The following is a 9,852-nucleotide window of genomic DNA, read 5'->3' as shown; positions in this document are numbered from 1 at the left end:
GTGCCTGGGTCAGAGACCTCCTTGCTCAGCCACACCCAGCTCCCAGCCCAGAGCCTGAAACACCTGGGAGGAGAAATAGCAGATACCCACACTTCCCCATTCCCCTGCTCCAGGTACTTCCCCAACTATCCCAGCCCACCCTCTACCCCATCTGTCTCCCACACAGCAGGCCTTTTCATTCTTCAAGACTGTGTCTTAAGTCATCTTTCACCACAGGGGGTGTGGGCACCAGAAACCTGCCCCATAAGGCTGAATGCAGTGATCCCATTGACAGTATCCCCTCCTTTCCCCTCCCTTCCCCTCCCCTCCCCTCCCCTCCCCTTCCCTTCTCTCCCTCCCTCCTTAAACAATTTTTGGCGGTTCTTCTACATTGCAGGAAAAGGTTTGCTGGCTTAACCCTCCTAGCTCCAATCTCTAGTGCCGGTGTTGGGCCAGCACACGGCCTGGGGGACACCTGGGCAAGCAGCTGTGACCTACCTCTAGCGCCAAGCTGAGCGTCCACTTCAGAGCTGAACTGTTTACAAAGCAGTTCCACGTGCAGCATGGCATGCCCTCCTCACCCAGCCATCCCAGGCATAGATGATGGCCTTCAGTCCTCTGGGATACTGGCGTTCAGAGAGTTTAAGAGACACAGCTAGGGTCATACAGCTGGGTTCAGATCCTAGTGTTTCTGACTCTAAATCCCATCTCACATGCCCCTGTTCCCTAATGGAGAGCCTGAACGTTAATATTTTAGGAATGAGAAGGGATAGCACAGAGAAGGCAGACCAGCTCCCAGGACAGATGATTTCTCAAGTGCTCAGGCCCCGTGACCTCTCTACGCTGCCATGTGCCTGAAAAAAGGGGAGATGCCAGCCGTCTCCCACTCTGCTAGGGAGAGAGAGGGGACCCTCCCAAAGCCAGCTGATTCCTCCACCATCTCTTGGCAGGACTGACCCAGACATCCAATTCAGGGCCTACCCCTGTCCCCCATCATCCATTGCAAAATTACACAGGACGGGTGAGAAGGGGATTTCAGAAATGATTTAAGCTCTGATTTATTGAAATGGCCACAGGGGCCTTGGGTGGGAATGCAGGGTAGACACTAAGTGGGACAGGAAAGCAGAGATTGAGTCAGACTATAGTGGATTTGGGGGCAAAGATGGCTGCACCAGATGTCCCTGTGCCTTTGAGGTGGGAAGGGATCAGAGTGGCAGGTAGAGGCCATCCCCTGCCCTGCGCGCTCAGACCTCCCTCAGCTCCTGTTCTAATCAGCCCCTCCATCTCTTCTAGTCTTGGACTACAGAAGCCTCTGGCTGCATTCTGAGCCCCAGAGATCAAAGACCTTGAGCTGGGTCACGCCTGAGTCACTGGCTTGATGAGCTCCTCACCCCCCCACTCCCCGCAGATGGATTAATTTCAGTCCCATCAGGAGGCCCCGGAAGCCCTCCAGCCTGTCCCCCCATCTCTTCAGTATCTCCCTGGGTTGCTGGTTTCTCCTTAGTCCCTCCCCCCCTCCAACCCATCCTGAGGCCTTTGGGTACATGTTTCAGAGAAACTGAGCTCCCCCAAGGCCACTGAGAAGTTCTTGCAGTGCCTCCTGCCGCTGTTCTTAAGTGGCAGGTGATAGAAATGCCCCTGGCTCTCCCTGGCCATTGCCTCCCCCTTGCCAGGTGTGAACCTGACCATCAGCACCTCCCCCAGGGACCACCAGGAAAGGCAAGGCCATCTGGGTGGAGAATTAGGGGGCTTAGCTCAGATCCCTGCCCTGGCAGAAGACAAACCTTCTGTCTGTGTCTCTGGGTGGGTTAATTAGCTCCGGGCTTGGGTTTCCTTTTCCTCCCCACACCAGCAAGTCCTTCCCCAGGAGCCTCTTCCTAACAAACCTGTTTTCAGGAGCTGCTGCTGCCAGCCCCTCCCCAGACCTTCTTTGCGGCTCAGGTACTGGCTGCTCCAGAGATTATAGGTTATTGTCTGGTGGAGACAGGATGCTGAGGGGGTGGGGGGCTAGCTCTGGGACCCAGACTTGGAATGCCAGACGGGATCCAGCTGTGGGTTGGCTGTCTCCTCTCCGCCGCCCACCCCCCTCTCAGCCACCAGGTGCTCAGGTGAATAGAGAGACAGCCCCTTTTCAGGAAGAGGAGGGAAGACAGGAGCAAATGGAGGAGAGGCAAGACTGAGGGTGAGGGGTTGGAGAGGAAAAGGGTGAGGGCAGGGGAGATGTGCCAGAAGTTCTAGCTGATCCAATGACCACCACCACCCCTTCCTGACATTGCCCAGATAGCAGGCCCAACAATCCAGGCACTAGACGAACGGGACACGCCACCTGGGCTCCCTTCCCCCACCTCCATGGCCAACACTCTGGGGAAAGTGGTAACACCTCTCTCTGAGCCTCAGTTTCAGCAGAAGGGAGGGAATCTAAGGGGATGGTGGGCAGAGGATGAGTCAAGCTGGACAGGAGAAGGGGGCTCCTACAGCAGCAAGTCCTGCGGCAGGGCTTCAGAGTTCAGCAGCAAGAACTTTCTGGCAGGCAGAGAAGGGGCCGGCAGCACCTCCTTTCCTGGAGGTCTCTGTGGGCTGGGTCAACTCTTTGCTTCAGTGTACAAGTCACTAGGCAGGGACTCGCCAGGAGTGGATGCCCCCTGCACCCCCGTCCTGAGTCTCCTATTTGCCCCCTACGCTACCCTTGGGGAAAGAAGTGCCCTGTTCTTCCTGGTTGGGATGGAGGAAACCAGAGACTCTGGCAGCTCCTTTCTAGCAAGGGAAGACAGGGTCTGGCAACCGCTGCTTTCCAGGCAGTAGCAGGAGTCCCTCCCTCGTGCCCTCCCTCCTGTCCCTCTCATCCCCCACCCCTTCCCACTGTCACTCTCCAGCTGGGTTTCATTTGCTCCTCACTCTGCGCTCAGCGCTGCCTCCAAGCAGAGAATGCTCTTGGGTGAGTACTGAGGACACCTGAGCCAGGGTGGGGACGGGGGCTTGGAGACGAGGGTGGGCCTCCCCCCTCTCCCAGCCCTGTCCTTTTCCTGCTATTCTTGGCACCCAAAGTTGCCTGTTAAGAGACTCCCTTAGCCAGTTGACTCTTGGTACCTTTTTCCAGGTTCAGGGCTGGACAGGGGAGCCCCCATTCTGGCTGGGAACAAAGGTGGGAGTAGGGGTGGCAGGAACAGTTGGGAGCTGCAGGTCCACCCTGTGGGAGTGAGGTGTGCTGCACTTTGGGGCAGATGAACATCCAGGGAGCCTGTGTCAAAGGTGCCTTGTATCAAATCACACCTTAGGCTGTCTCTAAGGGGCTCCCAGGAGCCTCCAAGAAGCGTTAGGGTAGGGGGCTGAGGAGGGAGTTGTTACTGTAGCAGGAAAGAGAGAGAAGCAGACAAAGGGAGACAGGCAGAAATCTGGGGGGGCCCTGCCTAAGGTCCAGCCACTGCACTGGGGTCAATGCTGATGCCCCCCTTTATCCCTGGTTTCCTGGCTCACCTCTCCATCTCGGGATTGCCTGGCCCTTTTTGGGAGAGACAGCCATTACCCTTTAAGGGGTACTTTCGGGAACCCCTTCCATAGGGGCAAGGGTTGGTGGCTATGGGGTTGGGGGCAGAGTCCATCTTGTGACTGGGCTTGGGGGTACTCCTCCAGCACAGGGAGGAGGGCGCCTGGAACATCAACGCCTCCCGAGTGCGGGCTGACCCAGAAGTGGGTTCGGGGCTCTGGAGAATGTGGGGAGGCCGTGGCGGGCGTGGGCAAGCAGAGGGTCTTGGTTCAACTTCTCATTCCCTGCCTCTGGCTCTCTCTCCTTCCTGGATTCCCATTTTCTTTGCCGAGTTTTGTTTTTTTTCTGTGATAGAAATGGCAACTTTACTATCTGAGGGGTGTGTGTGTGTGTGTGTGTGTGTGTGTGTGTGTGTGTGTGTGTGTGTGTGTGTGCCTTGCAGGGGACCATCTGCCCCTATGGTGGGGAGAGAGAGAGGCTCTGGTTTTGGCTATATGAGCTTGTATGCATGGCAGATGCGTGTAATTTTTTCAGCGGGTGTGTGCACACACCTATTTCTGAGTAAATGTGTCTGTATATGGACCTTTGTATACACGCCTTTCTTTATAATAGTGTGTGCCGCTGCATACCTGCTGTTTTGGATTATCTGTATATGCCTCTGCAGGGGTCTGCACGTCCTCACGTGTCTGTCCCTCTGGGTACCTATGATCTGAGTGCATCTTTGATCTTGCCTCTCTGTGTGTACGTGCATGCTTGTGCGTGGCCTCTGTGCCCAACTTTGCCCCCCAGCCAGCATGGGTATCTGTCTGTGTGTGGGTACCACCTCCATATGTGCACACATCAGTGTGTGTAGATGGCCTCATCATGGGGAGAGGCATCTACGTGTGTGCCTAGGTCTCTGTGCCTGTCGCCATCCGTGTGGGGGCCAGTGGACCTCAGTGTGTCCCTGTGCTCTTCTGTGTGTCTTTTCCAGTGATGGCAAACAGCAGGATGTGGTTTTCCCAGAGCTTCTCCCTTGGGTGGTAGCCAGGGTGATGTTATTTCATGAGACCCCTGCTCTGCTGCCCCAGCCTCAGTTGGAACCCTGGGGGTGGCCTCTTCTTTGCCACGCAGTCTGATTTGTTCATATTTGACCAGAACAACAACCCCCACTTCTGAAGAAGCCTTCCAGTGAGCTGTGGGTCCCAGCTGTGACCACTGGCTAGGGTTGGGGAGGGACTGCCCCGAGACACTTAGCCCTGGTAGCTATTCTGCTGCAATATGCCATCAGAGAAGACCTCCCTGCCGCCCACACACACACACCTGATCCTTCCATGTGTGAAGAATTATACGTATTTGACCTGTCAAGGTTTGTGGTGCCATCCTGGGGCAGGTGTGAGGACCTTGGTGTCTCCCTTCATTTGAGTGTGTGTGCATGTGCCATGATTCATGCATCATCCCAGTGGCCCTGGGGGCCAAGGTTCACAGTGAATGTCAGAGGCACAGAGCAGTGCTGTGGAAAGGGTGCTGGGGTGGGGGGAGTTCCCAGCAGCCCCCAGAAAGGCCCCGACCTCAAATCAACATGTTCCCTAGGCCTTGTGTGAGAGAGGAGTGGACCCAATTGTGAGGGGGCTGGAAGGCATTTCTGGGTGACTTTGTGCTGACTGGAGGGGAGACTGGGTCACCAAGTGCCCTGGCACCCCCTCTTCAAATGACCTCCACACCCAGCGACTCATTTGGTTCTCACACGCATTCCTGTCCTGCCCTTTTTCCTCACCTGGATGCAGTTCCTTCTTCACAGATGAGGAAACTGAGGCTCATAGCTAAGTGTCTAGCTCAAGGCCTCAGAGTTCAATGTCGCAGGGCTCCACCGCAGGCCTTTGGACTCCAGGTCTGGGAGAATTGGGGTGCCACAACTCCATCCTTCCTGCAGGGGTCCACGCCCTTTCTTCCCAGCTCTGGGGAACAAACATAGGACAAGCGTCTCCTGTGCATCTGAAATTTCTAGGAAGAGTTCACTCCTGCCCCCCAACCCCATTTCTGTCATCCCCATTACAAATAACTACAAATAACTCACTAGATTGAAACACTGGGCTCCCAGCTCAAACACCTCCTGAGGTTCCCCACCTGGTTGGAAGGTCAAATCCCCGGCATTCACTGCAGAGCCTTCCAGCAGCAGGCACTGCCCACCCCCACCCCGCCACCCCCCATACTTCCACTCTACCTTGACTTTTGTGAACCTACACTGCACTTGAAATTTCTGATGCTCTGTAGTCCCACTGCCTGGAAAGCCCTTCCCCTGTAAAATTTCACTGACCCTCCTGTGAAACCTAATTGACTCTCCCCTCAAACCTTGCTTTTACTACCTGCTCCTCTGTGATCCCAAAGCATTTCGTTCATAACTCTCCAAACACTTACCAGACTGTAGCCTTCATCCATAGCGCTCCACCTGTGAGCTCTCTCACCTGTGAACTCGTCTAGGAATTGATGGATGGGTACCTATGATGAATGAATGACACTTGTCCCTCCCGCCCCGGGGAACATTCTTCCTGCGGCCTAACCTCAGTTGCTCTGGCTGCAGCTCACGCATCAGGGGAGGCTGAGGGTGACGCAGGGCTACGCGTGCGCCACTGGGACATCGTGCGGCAGGTGGGCGCGGCTGGGTGAGCCCCAGGATGGGGGTCGCCGCCGTCCATCCCGCGACCCGGACCCGCGCTGACTGCTGGCGACTCTTCGCCACGGTTACCACTAGTGGCTGCTGTCGCTCGGTGGAGCCCAAGGAGACCGCAGCCAGAGCGTCCACCGCTCAAGATGGTGGCTCCCGCGTCTCTGTGAGTGTGTGCGGGTGGGGCGGGGGCCGGGCCGCCGGCCGGGGCTCCCCCTCCCGGGCAACATGGGCTGGAGGCCCTGCGGGCGGGCGGCACTGGCCGGTGATGGCCGGTGCCTCTGAGGGGAGGGACCCATCTGAAGGCTTCTCCCCCACGCGCCCCCCAGAGGAAGTTCCCCAGCCCTCTGTGTCCGGACTCCAGGAAGACAGGACAGGCGTGCAGGGTGCCCCGGCCTCACCCGGGCTGCCAGGGGAGGGGGCGCCTGCTCCTCCTCTGCCCGGAGCGTGTACTTCTTTAGTGGGGTCCCAAAAGAAAGAGGCCCAAAAGATCCTGGGGAGGAGCTTGGGGACCACCATCCTGGGGCTAAACAAACCCTGTCTTTGAGGTTTATGTGCCCTGGTGGAGTGGGGCAACAGATCAACACGCCATCACCCTAGGGGCCTGCACGTTGTGCTGGCCGCCATCCAGCTGGCCTGGGTGCAGAGAGGTGTGAGGGACCTGGGTCTGTGACACCTCAGCCTTGGTCAAATATAGTCATGTTGTCCTTTCCCACCCCACCCAGCCTGGTTCTGCCAGGTTGAGGTGGGGAATGTCAATGAATTTTGTCTGTGTGTGTGTGTGTGTGTGTGTGTGTGTGTGTGTGTGTGTGCAGGTGTATTTTGAGCGGGGCTGTTTAATAGAACTTTCTGGGATGTTGTAAATGTTCTTTATCTGGGCCGTCTAATACAATAGGCACTAGCCACATCTGGCTATTGAGAATTTAAACTGTGGCTAGTGCAACTGAGGGACTGAATTAAAATTTTTTTTATTTAACTCTGATTAATTTTAAACAGCCACATTTGGTTAGTGGCTATTGTATCGGACAGTGCAATTTCAGAATCTCCATCTTTCTACGCTTCCTTCCTACCTACTCTTTTGATCTTTTATCAGAAACATCCTAGGTCTCATAGCCATTTTATCCCTCTGCAGAATGGGGCAGGAGAGCCAGCATCTAGGTATGTGGAAAGGATCTGACAAACTCCCAGAAGGCTATCACCTTGGCCTTGCACCTCCTTTGCACCCAAAGACCCTGGTGGTGGGCTGGACAAGGTCACAGCGGCGATTTTAGCCACCCAACAGGTGCCCAAGGGCCCACTCTATTACTCCTTCTGCCTGAGAGATCATGCTTCCTTATTCATTCACATCCGCACCTGCTGCGTGCCAGGCTGTTCCCTTCTCTAGGGTTCAGACATGAAAAAAAAAGTTACCTTTCCTACTCTCAGGGAATTGGAGAGGGGAGAGAGAGAGAGAGAGAGAGGGAGAGGGAGAGAGAGAGAGAGAGAGAAGACACCAAGCAATAGAACTGCACTGCACAGAAACAGACTGACAGGGAGTAGTGAAAGAAAAGAAGGGGACTTCCTAGGAAAGGCTAGAGAAGCCTTCTCTGAAGAAGGGAGGGCTAACCTAGGGCCAGAGGGGAAGTGGAATAGGCAAAGTGTTGAGATGGAGAATGGGAGCATGCTGGAAGAAAGCACAGCATGTGCAGAGGCCCTGAGGATGGGAACGTGGCACAATGGAGGAACCAAGAAAAGGCCAGTGTAGCTGGAAGGCGAGGGAGGCACAAGGCTGCCAGAGAAGTCAGCAATGCCTCAGCGAAGTCAGCACTGACTTCAGAGCAACAGGCAGAAGTGGAGGGGTTCTAAGCAGTGTTTTTAAAAGCCCCCTCTGGCTGCTGGGGTCTGAATGGTTCAGAGACGGGTAAGAGGAGAAACCCAGAGTGCCATCAGGAAGTGATTGGCATAGTCCAGACAAGATATAGGTGGCCTGGATGAGGATGGTGGCAGCAGCATGGAGAGAAAGACTGATTTAGAGATAAACTGTGGACGTGGAATCAACAGGACCTGGGGATGGACCCAGTGCTGGATGTGGAAAAGAGCGGGGCTTAGAGGGGCAAGTTTCTGGCCAGAGCACCTGGGTGGAAGGATGGGCCATTTCCTGGGCTGGGGATGACTGGGAGAGGAGCATACTTTGTAGGGACAGACTGAGAGTTCCATTTAGACAAGCCAGGAAGATGGTTGGATGGAGAGGTGTGGTACCCAGAGGATTAGCCCAGGCTGGGGTTGTGTATTTCAGAGTGGCCAGCAGAGATGGTTCTGAACTCTTTGAACAGGTCAAGTTTGGGAAGAGGAGGTGGAGATGATAACACAGGCCAAGGAGTGGCTGATGGGGGAAGGAAAACCAGGGACGGTGGAGTCTTGGAATCCAAGAGAAAAATGTGTTTCAAAGAGGGCATGGTGAGGAGTACAAATGCCACTCAGAGTCCGGGGGAAGAAGACCAACGAGTTTCATCCACATCTGCCAACACGGAGTGCCTTCCCTTACACTGAACAGGCAAGCTGTCCCTGGAATTCTACTTATCTGTTCTTAGTTTACCTACCCACTAAGTGCCAGGGTCCACGCAGGGTGCTGGGTATAATATCAGGTGGACAAGGCAGTTCCTGCTTTCTCAGAGCTTAGACCCATCTAGCCAACAGTCTCAGAAACAAGAAGTTCTTTCATATAGCCAAAATCAATCCTTTCATTCTTTTAAACAACCAACTGTTGCTGAGAGGCATCTGCGTGCCCAGCCCTGTACAGGGACTTAGAGATCCAACCATGTACAAAATATCATCTTGGCCTTCCAGGAACCAAGTACAGAAATGTATAGAGAATCCCTGTGTTCACCATGCAGAGGGGATTATGGGAGACCAGAGGGCAGGTAGTAGCCCAGGTTGAGGGTAGGTACCAGCCCAGGGGATATCTGAGCTGCCCTCCAGGAATGAATGGGAATTAGCCAGGGAAAGAGGAGAGGTAGGGATTTCCAGGCACAGAGGATGAAGGCAGGAGCAAAAGTAACAGTAATGTGTGTGTGTGGGGGGGGGAGGTGCGGCAGGGAAGGATGGTAATCCTCTGGAGTTGGCCGAACAGACCTGAGTGACAGGAGGAGACTCTGCAGGTGTCCAAAGGCTGGTGAGGTGGAGGCAGCCTCACTGGCTCATGGTGAGGTGTGTAGACTTAGGCAACAGGACACCACTGAAGAGGGGGAAGCAAGGGAGTGACATAGATGGATCTTTGTGTGGCCTTGCTCTCTGGCTGCTGCACGAGGGACGCATTTGTGGGGATGTCTGCAGAGGCAGAAGCAGCTGCGTAGTCCAGGTGAGACGGTGTAGGCCAGGGTCTAAGTGTGGCCTGTGGTGTCAGGAGGCCTTGGGATCTGATTCTGCCTCAGCCACTTACTGCTTGTGGAACCTTGGGCCAGTCACTTCGAGTCCCTGAGCCTTGGTTTCCTCCTCTCCAAAATGAAAATACTACCCGCAGAGAGTCCTTGCAAGAGGAATCTTGGTCTCCTCTTAGAGTCACTGGAAGGTACACAGCACTGGGCTTGACTCTGTTCACACTCAATAAATGATAAACGGCCGTTACTGCTGTTGTTATTAGTAGGCATGGAGAGAAGGGGACAGACAGGTTTGAAAGATAATTAGGAGGCAGAGTTGGCATGTTTTGGCCATTAGTTGGACACATCCTTCTGGTTTTGAACTGCTGCTCATCCTGACCTCATACCTG

At 54.9% G+C, this 9,852-nt stretch overlaps 1 protein-coding gene and 1 long non-coding RNA gene across 10 annotated transcripts in view; one reads left to right on the top strand and one right to left on the bottom strand.

Moving 5' to 3' along the window:
- The window catches only part of LOC109395769 (uncharacterized), a 10,117-nt gene extending 4,164 nt beyond the window's left edge, over nucleotides 1-5,953 (bottom strand). Inside the window, exons 1-3 of the long non-coding RNA XR_002126722.1 lie at nucleotides 5,861-5,953; nucleotides 5,220-5,400; nucleotides 478-605 (exon numbers count right to left, since the gene is read on the bottom strand). This is a non-coding gene — a long non-coding RNA (uncharacterized LOC109395769). The remainder of the gene's footprint in view (nucleotides 1-477; nucleotides 606-5,219; nucleotides 5,401-5,860) is intronic.
- ZNF385C (zinc finger protein 385C) overlaps nucleotides 1-9,852 on the top strand; it is a 51,290-nt gene that overhangs the window by 27,800 nt on the left and 13,638 nt on the right. The window lies entirely within an intron of this gene.

This window comes from Hipposideros armiger, unplaced genomic scaffold, assembly GCF_001890085.2.
Source record: "Hipposideros armiger isolate ML-2016 unplaced genomic scaffold, ASM189008v1 scaffold_482, whole genome shotgun sequence".
In the NCBI taxonomy this organism is placed as follows: domain Eukaryota; kingdom Metazoa; phylum Chordata; class Mammalia; order Chiroptera; family Hipposideridae; genus Hipposideros; species Hipposideros armiger.
Note: the sequence above shows the minus strand (reverse complement) of the source record. Positions and strands in the feature narration are given on the sequence as shown.